The sequence below is a fragment of the Schistocerca gregaria genome, chromosome 3, assembly GCF_023897955.1.
Source record: "Schistocerca gregaria isolate iqSchGreg1 chromosome 3, iqSchGreg1.2, whole genome shotgun sequence".
Classification (NCBI taxonomy): Eukaryota; Metazoa; Arthropoda; class Insecta; order Orthoptera; family Acrididae; genus Schistocerca; species Schistocerca gregaria.
Genome location: NC_064922.1, coordinates 588,532,445 through 588,547,864, shown reverse-complemented (window position 1 = coordinate 588,547,864; position 15,420 = coordinate 588,532,445). Strand labels below are relative to the sequence as shown.

Genomic DNA, 15,420 nt, shown 5'->3' with positions numbered 1-15,420 from the left:
CATTTGTAATGTCAATACGCAAGCTGCGAGTATTTCGAATCGTAAAAATGACTATTTAGATTTTCAAGTATTGAATTTGCTTACAAAGTGTGTGAAATATTGCAGTAAATGTAAATTATTTTATTAAGTTTCAAGATACTGACATTGATATGGTCTTTGAAGATATCACACCCCTCTGTTACCTTCTTTGCTCATCATGTGAGTCTGTATAAACAAAGCATTTCATTCCACAATGTAAGTAGTATGTTGTAATTAAACAATTATTCCTTCCTAATATCGAATACTTTCTTCATTTCTGAAATCGAACACCTTCTTCCTTCCTTTCTTTCTGATAAAGTATTTGTTTGTCTTTTGGCTTTGTTGTATGTGTCGCATATTTTTATTGGATCTTGTTGTTATTTAATATTCTATTATAGTAGATACAGTCTATACACCTTTTAAAGACCCTAGGCACCTTTGTTCTGATTAGAAACTTTACAAAATTTGTTATTGTGCCCAATCTTTAGTAGGCCTGTATAATTTTTGTATATAGCAATAATTTCCATAGGCTATATTTTCATAGTAGTGCATTACCCCTCCTAAAATGTGATCGAGAACAATTTAAATGTGAAAATATTTAATGTGAGGGTATACTGCCACTTACATCAAAAGTAAGCATAAAATAAATATATTCAGATGGATAGTTTGCTTATGTGCTTGTCTCCTTAGTGTAATATTTTAGCTAACACATATTTTCTGTAATTTTAAACCCAGGTCAAGTTCGCTTATGACATCAATTCCTTAGGCCTAATGTCTAATGTCAGCTGTTGCTTGTAGCTATTTAGGCATGGAAACAGCACCACCAAACATTGTACATATTTCAAACCCTTTATGTTTTTTACTAGTACAGACATATGTAGCTGACAGTTAGAAACGCATGGCAAAAATATCGAACATTTAACGTTTCTGCTAGGTGTACATCTGTTGGTGACTGTGAGAAACATATGCCACAAAGATGGAACATTTGACATTTCTAAAAGTGCAGCTATATGTTAGTGACAGTAAGCAGCTGGGGCATGATATAGCACTCCTTTTTATAATGTGCTTTTTGGGGTTTATGGAATAGCATTTAAACTGAAAAATGTGTATGACGTCTACATATTACCAATCTGTAATTTGATAAGGTAATTTCGTTTAGTTATTTATTGACCCATGTCAGTGTTTAATAGCAAATGGTATAGAGCTTCGAATGAAATTGACCACTGCAACTGGTGAGCCAGTCCACAAATGACTTTAGGGAAGTTAGTAATGAAAACGTGCTTAGATATATTTTTTGATAAATATTTTGGACACTTTCGAGCACAGACCATATAAGGAATACAGTGTAACAGGCTTTTTCATTTTAATAACAGCTCTGATTGGAGGAAAAGTGAAGGAGGTGTGTGATATATTTTTATTTTATAAATAAAATGTTCAGCCATATACTTTTGATCATAGCTTAAATGGAGATGCATTGTAATAGGCTCTTTCATTTTGATACCAGGCTTTCAAAGTGGGAGAGGAAAGGTAACCTAAATTCTATGAAGTGTGTGGGTACGCCATTTTATGTATACAATAAATCTCTTTCGTCTTGCAGTCATTTAATATTATGCCATAGACATGTATAAGGATGTAAATAATGCAATAAACAATGTTTAACATAATTTTAGTATTACATCAGAGGTAGATGTGTGTTAACAAACAATTAACAAACAATGTAATTTGACACCATTTTTACGCCAGAGGTAAATGTCTTTTGGAGTCGGCCAGAGTGACCAAGCGCTTCTAGGCGCTATGGTCGCAGGTTCGAATCCTGCCTCGGGCATGGATGTGTGTGATGTCCTTAGGTTAAAAATGGTTCAAATGCTCTGAGCACTATGGGACTTAACATCTATGGTAATCAGTCCCCTTGAACTTAGAACTACTTAAACCTAACTAACCTATGGACAGCACACAACACCCAGTCATCACGAGGCAGAGAAAATCCCTGACCCCCTTAGGTTAGTTAGGTTTAAGTAGTTCTAAGTTCTAGGGGACTGATGACCTCAGAAGTTAGGTCCCATAGTGCTCAGAGCCATTTGAACCATTTTTTTTGTCTTTCGGAACTAACGAATATCTCTGACTGATCTGAGGGTTATGTAGTTCTTTCTTTCAAATTTAGTGCTACTCATATTTGTAATAGTATGCTCTGACTGATTTGAGCTAGGGAAGTGTATGTCAGAAACAATGTAGTTTGACACACTTTTAACACATCATTTGAATACCACACTCTGACTGGTTGGAAAGAGGACAGAGGCGGAATATAAAGCACAACTGAGCTATTTCAATTGATTTGGGTTTTTAGTACTATGCTATGACTGACCAGAGATAGGGTGGAGGAGGGGGGAGAGGTTCATAGGGGTTTTAGTATCCCACTAGCACATTTGGGTTGCTTTCAAGAAATTCGTTTTCAGAAAAAAATTGTCAATCTACAGGTTGGAACATGGAAAGTTAGGTGCCTTATTCAGGCAGGTAGGATAGAGAATTTAAAAACGAAAATGGCGACGTTGTAGTTGAAAACTGGTGAAGCTCAGTGACAGGATGAAAAGGAGAGTACTCAGGAGAGTACAGGATTATAAGTAAAAAATCAAATATTTTTAATAACGAGTAAAAAAATAGGAATGTTGGTAAGTTATTCCGATCAGCATACTTAACACATTATCACAACCAAGACAGACACATAGCCAAAACTGACCACAGTAGTACAAGTTTATGTGCCACCTATGTCTGCAGATGATGAAGAGATTAAAAGAATGTATGATGAGATAAAAGCAGTTATTTCGATTTCAAAGGGAGAACAAATTTAATTATTATGGGGGACAGGAGCTAGATAGTAGGAAGAGGAAGAGGAGGAAAAGCAGTGGAGGAAAAGACTGAAGCGAAGATGCATGGTAAACATTTTTCACAGAGCATAATTGAATCTTCTCGAACACTTGATTTAAGAATGGTGGAAGAGGGTTATATTCGTGGAGAAGACGTGGAACACAGGAAATTTCAAGTTGATTACATAATTGTGAGCAAGGGGGATGTCGGAACCAACGTTAAACTGCGAGACATTTTCAGAGCCAGGTGTAGACATGGACCACAACTTATTGATTGTGAACTGTAGATTAAATACGAAGAAACTGGAAAAAGCTAGAAAATTATTGAGATGGAAGTAGATAACTTCACATAAATAAAGATTTTTGAGAGATTCAGAGGAAGCATTAGGCTACTATTGATTGAAACAGATAAAATGAGTAGAAACTAATTGTGTAGATATTAGCCGGTCTCTGGTGGCCGAGCGGTTCTAGGCGCTTCCTTCTGGAACCGCGTGACGCTACGGTCGCAGATTCGAATCCTGCCTCGGGCATTGATGTGTATGATGTCCTTAGGCTAGTTAGGTTTAAGTAGTTCTAAGTTCTAGGAGACTGATGACCACAGCTGTTAAGTCCCATAGTGCTCAGAGCCATTTGAACCATTTCTTTTGTAGATATGGGCTATAACATAGTGAAGGCTGCACAAGATCAAATAGATAAAATGACAAGGCTTAATAGAAATCCTCAGGTATCAGAGAATATATAGAATTTAACTGATGAAAGGTGAAAATACAAAAATGCAGCAAATTAAGCATGTGAATGAAACGTCTAGAAAATGAGGTTGGTGGAAGTGCAAAATCACTAAGCAGGTATGGATAGAAGACAAATGTAAGAGGACAGAAGCATTAACTATTGCACCTCAGATTAGTCTCCCAGAAAAACACTAAAATTTTTTTAAAGTTCTTCACAGGCGACACCAAAATCGAAGCTGGTATCACCTGAGTCAATGACTTGCACACTGGTAGCTACAATGGAAATGTTGACGAGGTCAGGGGAAAGCAAAAATGATTGTGAGATAGAGGACTGGCCAAGTACTCAAGTCTATGAAAGGAGCAGAATAATATCATGCCAACAGAAAAATACCATCATACAAATGACCAAATAGAGTGCTAAAATGTGCCTAAACACAGTTCAGAACTGACTATTCAGCCACTGATGCAGCACAAGAGAGCGTCTGGAAGACGAAGTTACTGAAATCTGACGCCACCATTTACTGAAATCTGACGCCACCATGAGATCTAACCAAATGGAAAAAACTAGTACATATGATGCCATTCCTACCTCCACTGCAGCAGAGCGCATGGGCAAAGAGAATAAATACTGAGCGTTTCTTAATCAGTGACCTTCGTTGCAGCTGACCTGTGGAGGGGTGAGGCTATATCAGTCGACTCTATGTGCGCCTAACTGCATATGATCATCTATGAAGCCAAATGTCTCATTGATAAGACTCTACCAACGCACGCTGTAGAGACAACATCTGTCTAACAACTGATGGAGTGCAAAGACTGCCACCTACCTACTGGCCCAGTGGGGGCTTAACCAGTGGGATCAAGAACCGGATCACAACTCGCTATCAGTGGAGGGACCGACTCCTGCTTCTCACCCTGTTACTGCGGCACGACACTGATGCTGCCAGCCTCTGTCTTCTAACTGGAGGCGGTAGGTGGAACAGTACATAGCAACAAGTATTTTAGGCTGGGCTGAAGGGCGAGTCTCGTGGGACATGCCTTCGATATCGATCAGAGTGATTTGGAGATTACCTCGCAGAGGTGCTGTCCACCTCAACCAGTGTGCACCGTGATGGCTATGACACTGACCAGACATGAGGTAATGACTGTCACAGGATCCGTCCACTAGATAGCAATCCTGGCAGGCAGATGCCTGTCCACTACTCCAGATGGGGTCCATGTACCACTGGCACGACTAAGCTGCTAGAGTCCCGGGACGATAATCCTGTATTTCTGAACAATAAGTGGCTATGACCACTGTGGAACTTTACAGGTCATCAGTCCCCTAGAACTTAGAACTACTTAAACCTAACTAATCTAAGGACATCACACACATCCATGCCCAAGGCAGGATTCGAACCTGCGACCGTAGTTGTCGCGCGGTTTCAGACTGCAGCGCCTAGAACCACTCGACCACTCGGTCCGGCTCTGAACAATAAATATGTCACTGTGAATAACGCGTTCCTGGAGCTTTCGGGCATAAACAGATCCCCATCACCACTCTCTGCTTGACACAATCCTGACGACTTGACCCTTATATAATACTAGAGGAAAGATGTGTACCACCTCCTTGTATAATTAGGGAGGCATCTGGAGAAAAGATAAGAAGATGCAATAATATCAAGAGCTCACGTTGAAAAACCAGTGCAAAGCAAATGGGCTGTGCAAGTGGAAGGAACTTGAAGGCAATGTTGTAGAAAGGGAGGAGAGCGCAAATGAAGACGAAATAGGAAATAAAAAACTGCGAGAAGTTGAGAGAGCAGTAAAAGTCCTAAGCTGAAATAAGGCCCCTGGAACAGATGACACTCCCTTGCAACTACATATATCCTTGGGAGTGCCAGATATAACAACATTATTCCAGCTAGTGTGTAAGGTGTATGAGACAGATTAAATACCTGCAGACTTAAAAAATAATGTAATAATTCAAATTTCGAAAAAACAGGTGATGACAGGTGTGAATATTATTGAATTATCAGTTTAACAGGTCTTGGTTGCAAAATACTAGTACGAATTATTTATAGAAGAATGGAAAAAATGATAGTTGCCGACATTGAGGAAGATCAGTTTGGATAAACACTACTGATGCATTAGACTTCAGAATTGTTCCAACTGGCCGACTACTGCCTACAAGGCAGTATGAGGGAGCAATCTATGATCGTGGAGTATGTGATCAACATGTCGCCAATCCCTCCATCCACTATCGCCAGTAGATGTATCCTGATTACTCCACTCCTTCTTTATTCAAACAACTGCTTATTCGGTCTCACAAGGGCTGAGTGGATCCCGTAACAGTCCTACACACCTCAGAAAAAGTGTGAAGAGATACTGAGAACCAAACCCATCTCTTTCCACATTGAAGGCAGTGATGGTAACAATTCGGATTGGGAGGATTCCAGAAAAATGTTGCACACGCAATGTAACACTTACCCTATAACTTACATTAGAACATAATTTTACGAAAGATAAATATAACGTTTATACCTTCTGTAGAGTTGGAGAAAGCTTTTGGCAATGGTGACTCAAATACACTCTGTGAAATCCTGAATGTAGTAGGAGTAAAAACAGGGAGTAAATGGTTATATACAACTCGCACAGAAATGGCAAGTTACAAGAGTCAATGGGTAAGAAAGGAGAGCAGTGGCTGACGAGACAGTGAGACACGGCTGTAGCCTATCTCCGATGTTATTTGATCAGTTGAGCAAGCGGTATAGGAAACTGTAGACACATTTGGAGAATGAATTAAAGTTCAGGAAGAAGAAAACAGACTTTGAGGTTTACAATGGGATTGTAATTCTTTTAGAGGCAGCAAAGGACTTGGAAAAAGTAATTGAATGAAGTGGACAATGTCCTGAAAGGAGGATATAAGCTGAAGATTGTTGTTGTTGCTGTTGTCTTCAGTCCTAAGACTGGTTTGATGCAGCTCTCCGTCCTATTCTATCCTGTGCAAGGTGCTTCATCTCCCAGTACGTACTGCATCCTACATCCTTCTGAATCTGCTTAGTGTATTCATCTCTTGGTCTCCCTCTACAATTTATACCCTCCACGCTGCTCTCCAATACTAAACTGGTGATCCCTTGATGCCTCAGAACATGTCCTACCAACCGGTCCCTTCTTCTTGTCAAGTTGTGCCACAAACTTTTCTTCTCCCCAATTCTATTCAATACCTCGTTGTTAGTTATGTGATCTACACATCTAATCTTCAGCATTCTTCTGTAGCACCACATTTCGAAAGCTTCTATCCTCTTCTTGTCCAAACTATCTGTCGTCCATGTTTCACTTCCATACATGACTACACTTCATACAAATACTTTCAGAAACGACTTCCTGATACTTCAATCTATACTCGATGTTAACAAAGTTCTGTTCTTCAGTAAAGCTTTCCTTGTCATTGCCAGTCTACATTTTATATCCTCTCTACTTCGACGATACTTAGTTATTTTGCTCCCCGTCGAATTAAATCAGGCGATACAGTGGGAATTAGATTAGAAAATGCGTTACTTCAAGTACTAAATAAGTTTTGCTATTTAGGTAGCAAAATTGATTATGGCCAAAGTAGAGAGGGTGTAAAATGTAGATTATCAATAACAAGAAAAGCGGTTTTGAAGAACTGGAGTCTTTTAACATCAAATATAGATTTAACAGTTAGGAGGTCTGTTCTGGAGTGATCAGTCTGACGTGATGCCTTTTATACAAATGAAACTTGGACGATAAACTGTTCAGAGCAGAAGAGAATAGAAAGGTTTGCTATGTGGTGCTGCAGAAGAATGCTGAAGATTAGATGGGTTGATCAAGTAACCAATGAGAGGATACTGAAGAGAATTGGGGACAAACGAAATTTGTGGCATCGCTTGACCAAAAGAAGGGATCAGTTGATAGGGCAAATTCTGAGGCACCAAGAGATCACCAATTTAGTATTAGAGATAAGTGCGTGAGTGAGTGTATGTGGACGGGGGAGGGGGGGGGGGGGCGGGCGATAAAAGATGTAGAGGGAGACCAAGAGGTAATCACAGACACAGGTTCAAATAGATGTAGAGTGTAATAGTTATTCAGAGATAAGGGGCTTGCACAGTATAGAATAATAATAAGGGTTGCACCAAACGAATCTTCAGACTGAAGACTACATCAACAACATCCTCTGATTGGTTGGAATGAGGAGAGGGGGAAGGAATAAAGCAGAATTGGCGTGTTTCCATCATCATGGATATTTATTTTTTCATTTCAGTAGTGAACTATATTTTGCTGGAAATATGGGGCTGTGGGAGGGAGAGAGGGTTCTTAATTTCCTAATTGCACAATTGGCTACTTCCACCATTATGTTACATTCTTACTGATCTTGATATTGCGCATACTTTTTTACGGTTCAAATGGCTCTGAGCACTATGGGACTTAACTGCTGAGGTCACCAGTCTCCTAGACCTTAGAACTGCTTAAACCTAACTAATCTAAGGACATCACACACATCCATGCCCGAGGTAGGATTCGAACCTGCGACCGTAACGGTCGCACGGTTCCAGACGGTAGCGCCTAGAACCGCTCGGCCACTCCGCCCGGCTAAATTTTTATGGCTTAATCAATCGAGAGAGCACTTTCTCTGAGTGTATGTCGTTCTCTGTTCTTGAGACCGTTGCACAACTGAAGAGCAATTTGAGAATCACTCTGCAGAATGAGCTGTGCGAGGCCACAGGGTACACGAAACAAGTGAATGAAACACGTAATGGGCCGCCTCTACACCCATACCTTGCAAACCACTTTGAAATATAAGGCAGAGGGCACTTGCAGTTGCACCACGTATTACAATGGAGAGCCAAAGAAACTGGTACACCTGCCTAATATCGTGTAGGGCCCCCGCGAGCACGCGGAACTGCCACAATACGTGGCATAATCTCAACTAATGTGTAAAGTAGTGCTGGAGGGAACAGACACCATGAATCCCGCAAGACTGCTCATAAATCCGTAAGAGTACGAGGGGGTGGAAATCTCTTCCGAACAGCACGTTATGAGGCACCCAGATATTCTCAGTAATGCTCAAGTCTGAGGAATTTGGTGACAACGGAAGTGTTTAAACTCAGAAGAGTTTTTCTGGAGCCACTCTGTTGCAATTATGGACGCGTGGGGTGTCACACTTTCCTGTTGGAATTGCTTAAGAGCGGCCGAATGCACAACGGACATGAATGGATGCAGGTAATCAGACAGGATGCTTACGTACGTGTCACTTGTCAGTGTCGTATCTAGACGTACGATGGTCCCATACCATTCCAACTGCACACGGCCTATACACCATAACAGAGCCTCCAGTAGCTTGAACAGTTGCCTGCTGACATGCAAGACCCATGGATTCATGAGGTTGTTTCCATACCCGTACACGTCCATCCGCTCGATACTATTTGAGACTCGTTCGACCAGGCAACATGTCTCCAATTCAATGTCGGTAGTGACGTGCCCGGGCGAGGCGTAGAGCTTTGTGTCTTGCAGTCATCAAGGGTACGCGAGTGGGCTTTCTGCTCCATACGCCATATCGATGGTATTTCATTGACTGGTTCGCACACTGACATTTGTTGATGGCCCAGCATTGAAATCTGCAGCAATCTGCCGAAGGATTGCACTTCTGTCACGTTGAATGACTCTCTTTAGTCGTCGTTGGTTCCGTTTTTCCAGGATCTTTTTTCCGGCTGCAGCGATGTCGAAGATGGTCGTACGGGAAAATCTCCACTTCAACGCTGCCTCAGAGATGCTGTCTCCTATCGCTCGTGCGCCGATTATAACACCACGTTCAAACTCACTTAACTCTTGCTAACCTTCCATTGTAGCAACTGTAAGCGATCTAAGAAGTGCGTCAGCCACTTGTTGTCTTGTATAGGCTTTGCCGATCGCAGCCTTGTATTCTGCATGTTTATATATCTCTGTATTTGAATACGCATGCCTGTGAGTATCAGTTTGTTTAGAGTTTGAGCATAGTATCTTCACGTTCCATACGTTGTATACAGCGCGGAAGAATGCGTGTTTAAATGTTTTCTACTATTGTTGTCGCGGTCCGTAAGGTCCCTAAGTCGTTGTAGTACGTTACTAGGTTCATCACATAATACATGTTCTTGAAACTTTGTAAGTAGGTTTTTGCGGGATACTTGACGTCTTTATTCAACCTTTTGTGATTTCAATTTTTTAAACATTTCCGTGATGCTCTCCTGTATACGTTCTGTGTTAGCTGTTGATCATACATGATATGCATCCCACACTCTTGAGAAATCTAGTAGGATGGGATAGTCGACCATCAGCTTTATGACTGAGCCTACCCCGTCAGTCCAAAATATTTCGGGACTGAATTAATAAAAAATGGGTGAAAGTTAAGACGGTGGTTTCAGTACTTCATGTTTTCTGCATAGCTGCATATGTTCGACGTTGTGTCAGCTGTTGGGGGCGATCTGAGTTACAATATTTTTAAACAATCATGTTCACCATGATCACTTGCAAATCTCTTTAATGATTACGGGTTTCGAAGATCTGTGCTGTCACCATCGGACCTGAACGTTATAATTATCTTGTAACATATTAAAAGAAGTTTATGACCTTTGCAAGGAAGATCAGCATGCCAAATACAAAGTACCACAGATATAAATCATAAATCATGTTGTACCGATGTCTTAGCCCAGTCGTTCACTTACCATCGCAATGGTGACTGAGCTAGTACGATACTTGCATACATGACGCTGTATACAATTGTTTACATTGCCGTACTCGACAATCGATACGTACTCGCACAAATTCAATACTACAATTCCGCATAGGCTCTACCTTCTTGCGTACACAACATTGGCTCTAACGTCGGTTATGTCGTTAAGTGTTGACTCTTCGACACATTGGTATTTTATGTTAGGAGGTTCCTACTTATAATACCAAGTCTCGTCACTGATGATGATTTTTCTATAGCAGAATTATCCGCTTGTTGCATTTCAATCGACTCGCAGGGGGCGTCCATCTGCAGGTTTTGTTAGGGATTGAAGGCCTTTAGGACAAACATTGTTCACACTTTTCTCTCCTTCAAATCTTTCTGTATAATGTCTTTAGCACTTGATTTAGGTATGTTGCTCCGTTTGCGATTTGTAACATAACAATGCTGACACACTATTCCTGCACGTACACTACTTAATACTGTCTGCTCGCAACTTACCCGTCGAATGCACACTAGTTGTTTACGTATGTCCAGCCTTCTGACTTCGACAATTCACTTACGTAATAGGGAAACACCTGCAGCCGTCGTTTGATGTTATCGTATTATATTGCAACCAGTTTCGGTGGCTTGGTACACTATCTTCAGGGTTTAACTATCACTGAGGGGGTGAACCTAAGTCGTATACACGCTCCCCTCAGTGGCTAAAGTTCAGTGGCCAAGATCTATGAACTGGCTTCCGTAGAATACTATTACCACGTCAGTTGTTTACAGTGTTAGTTCAAGCTGTAGTTGACTGCGTTGAAGCAGCTTGTAAGGCAGGAATTAAATCATTCTCGAAACTTTTTTACAAATGGAGTATGTGATCATACCACTTTTTTTGAGTCATCAGTCTTCTGATTGGTCTGATGCGGCCAGCCACTAATCCCGCTCCTGTGCCAATCTTTTCCTCTTAGAGTAAAAATTACTACGCAGGTCTTCAATTATTTGCTGTATGTATTCGAATCTCTATTCCTATGCAGTTTATATCTTCACAGCTCCTTACAGTACCATGAAACGTATTCACTAATGTCTTAAGAGACTTCCTGTCATCCGGTTCCTTCTTCTCGTCAATATTTTCCGTATATCCCTTTCCTCGTCTATTCTGTGAAGAATCTCCTCAATCCTTACATGATCAGTACACTTAAAATTGAACGTTCTTCCGTAGCATTGCATCTCAAATGCTTCTATTTTGTTCCATCCATGTTCCTCACTACCATATAATGCTGTGCCCCATACGTACACTATCAGAAATTTCTCCCTCAAATTAAGGCCTATGTTTGATACTAGTAGACTTCGCTTGGTGAGGAAAGCCCTATTTTGAGTGTTAGTTTGCTTTTTATGTCCTCCTTGCTCTGTCCGTTGTGGGTTGTTTTGCTGCCTGCAGCAGGATTCCTTAACTTCATCTGCTTCGTACTCACCAGTTCTGGTGTTAAGTTTCTCGCTGTTCTCATTTCTGCTACTTTTCATTAATTTCGCCTTTCTTCGATTTTCTCTCAAACCGTATTCTCTACTGATTAAACTGTTCATTCCATTGAACAGGTGCTTCACCTTCACAGGGGACAGCAATGTCATTAAGGAATTTTATCACTAATATTGTTTCATCCTAAATTTGAATCCCACTTTTGAACCTTTCTCTTATCTCCGTAATTGCTTGTTGGATATATAGCCTGAATAGTAGGGATGGAAGACAACATCCCTGTCTTACACAAATCCGAGCAATTCCTTCTTGGTCTTCTAGTCTTATTGTTCCCTCTTGTTTCTTATACATATTTCATATTTCCTATCTTTCCCTATACGTTACCACTTTTTTCTCAGAAATTCGAACATCTTGCACCATTTTACATTGTCGAACGCTTTTTCCAGGTCGTCAAATCCTATGAACATGTATTGATTTTTCTTTAGTCTTGCTTCCATTGTCAACCACAACGTCAGCACAGCCTCTCTAGTGCCTTAACCTTTCCTAAAGTCAAACTAATCGTCATCTAATAGATCCTCAGTTTGCTTTTCCATTCTTCTGTATATTAATCTTTCAGCAACTAGGATGCATGTCCTGTTAAGATGACAGTGCCATAATTCTCGCAGTTGTCGACTCTAGCTATCTTCGGAAATGTGTGGATGTTTTTCCAGAAGGTCTGAAGGTATATTGGCAGTGTCATACATTCTGCACACCAACGTATGCAGCAGTTTTTTTGCCACTCCCTAATTCAGATGGTGTGTTATCTACCACTTCAACCTTATTTGATCTTAAAACTTATAAGCTATTTTAAATTCTGATTCTAATACTAGATCTCCTATCTCTTCCCTGTCGGCTTCTGTTTCCTCTTCACCAGACAAGTTTTCCCTTTCAAAGATGCCTTCGATGTACTGCTCCCTCCTATCTGCTCTCTCCTCTGTATTTAACAGTGAATATTCCATTACTCTCTTAATGTTACAGCTCTTGCTTTTAATTTGATAGAAGATTGTTTTGACTTTTCTACGTGCTGAGTCAGTTCTTCTGACAACGATTTCTTTTTTGATTTCTTCAAATTTTTCGTGCAGCTCTTTCGCTTAAGCTTCCCAGCACTTCCAGTTTATGTCACTCGTAAGTGATATGTAGTTCTGTATTCCTGAATTCCCCTAAACATTTTTGTACTTCCTTCTTTCGTCGATCAGCTGAAGTATTGCTTCTGTCACTCATGTTTTTTACAGTTACTCTCCTTGTACCTATGTTTTCTTCCGAACTTCTGTGGCTCACGTTTTCAGAGATGTCCGTTACACTTCAACTGTACTGTATTGAGTAACATCAACTGTACAGAGCTATTCCTTGTCGCAGTATTTATACTCTAAGAGAACTTCAAGCGTATCTCTTCATTTCTTAGTTTTTACGCATAACAGTTGTTTACTAAGTGATTCTTCCTGACTGGTCTCTTACACTTCAGCGGGTTCTTCATTATTACTTATTTGTGATCTGATTATATATCTACTCCTGGGTACACCTTACAACCAAATATCTCACTTCGGAATGACTGCCCGACCGTGACGTACTGTAACTGGTATGTTCCTGTATTCTCAGCCTTTTCCAAGTATACCGCCTCCTCTTGTGATTTTTGAACAGGATATTCGTTAATACCAGTTGAAATTTATTGTAGAACTCAATTTATCCTTCTCCTATCTCATTCCTACTACCAAACTTACATTCTTCCATAACACTTCCTTCTGTTCCTACTTCTACAAACGCATTTCAGTCCCCCATAACTATTAGATTTTCATCTTCCTTTATGTACTGAATTATGCTTTCAGAATTCTCATATACCTTCTCTGTCTCTTCATATTCTGCTTGCGAGGTCGGGATGTGTAACTGTTGTTGTCGGTGTTGGTTGGCTGCCGTTTCTGATGAGAACAACGCTATCACTGAAGTGTTCACAGTAACTCAGTCTCTGATACCATTTCTTGCTGCTGTTGATGTTACTCAATACTCATCTCACCAGTAATCCTTATAGTCTTTCCATTTCTCTTCAGTGACCTACACTGTATCCATAATAAGCCCTACAGTTTCGCTTTTCAGAGTTCACTACCACGTTCAAACTTCTGACATTCGATGCCCTGACTCGTAGAATGTTATTATTTCTTTGGTTATTCAATATTTTTTCTTAAAGTCACCTCATCTTGTCAGTCCTCTCTGAGAGATCCGAATGGGGGACTAGATGGGGTACTTTTGCCAGTGGGGAGATCGTCATGACACTTTCTCAGTTGCAAATCACACTTCCTGTGGATACACATTATATGTAATTAATACACTGGTTTCCATTGACCTCTACATCCTCATTCCTTTGATCGTTGCTGATTCTTCCGCCTTTCACCTGGTAGTTTCCTATCCTGAGACTGTCCTGAACCCCTGTCTTCTCTTCCGCCCTCGCCGGCCGTTGTGGCCGTGCGGTTCTAGGCACGTCAGTTTGGAACCGCGTGACCGCTACGGACGCAGGTTCGAATCCTGCCTCGGGCATGGATGTGTGTGATGTCCTTAGGTTAGTTAGGTTTAAGTAGTTCTAAGTTCTAGGGGACTGATGACCACAGATGTTGAGTCCCATAGTGCTCAGAGCCATTTTCTTCCGCCCTCTTGGACAAGACCGTTGGCATAATGAGGGTACTTTCTTGTGCTGGTAGTCTTTGGCCGCCATTGGTGATGATTTTTACTCAAAATTTAAACCGAACTTAGACCGGGAACATTTTGATTACTAGTCAAAGACGGTACCCTAGACCACGGGTGAACAATGTGATAACCAAATTTTTTTACATCCAAGTGTTGATGCGAGTTTACCGAGTCCAGTTATGACTCATTAATATTGTACTAATAATAGCGTAAGATTCTGCGTTTTGTGACGCACTTAATTTTCAATTTCTGAATATGTTAAGTAAGTTTCTAATCTGTGTAACACTCTGAATTCCTCACATGATCTTGCTGAATAATTGTCCGGCCTTTTCCAGGTAATACTTCTTTATGGCTAATTCCTTCATCAACAAAAAATCTGAGGTGCTTCTTGATATTGACTGGCAGGTTGTTAGCATACAATATGAACAGTCCCGGTACACTTTCCTAACACGTTTTTTGTGTGTAATCTCGTGGATGGACGCGTCCATACCCTCAGTGTAGGGCGGTTCGAAATATTATGAAGAATATTATGAATGGTCAGGGAGCCATCATATTATAATAAGTCAAAATAACTTTAAAATACCAGCTGATGATATCTCACACTCTGCTTCTTTTTGTTTCATCGTTGTTTGATATCTACGATATCTACGCCTCTATGAAAGAGGCGCGTTCACATTAGTTACGTATTTGTTATGATGGACGTCGGAGCTGTATAAATAAATCTGTCAATCGCCCCTTGGTGAATCGTTTGCCTTTCTTCGCCTTCGAAGTAGAATCGGCTCACAATTATTGCAACAAACCGTAACAGACTTGATGCTACCGGTTGTAATGTATTAAAGTGTAACACAATAGGTATTTAATTATAACAGCATAACGAACAGCCGGCCGGAATGGCCGTGCGGTTCTAGGTGCTACAGTCTGGAGCCGAGCAACCGCTACGGT

At 40.6% G+C, this 15,420-nt stretch overlaps 1 protein-coding gene across 1 annotated transcript in view; it reads left to right on the top strand.

The window, feature by feature from the left end:
- Positions 1-15,420, top strand: part of LOC126355991 (UDP-glucosyltransferase 2-like) — a 120,024-nt gene that overhangs the window by 58,317 nt on the left and 46,287 nt on the right. The gene's annotated exons all lie outside the window — the stretch shown is intronic.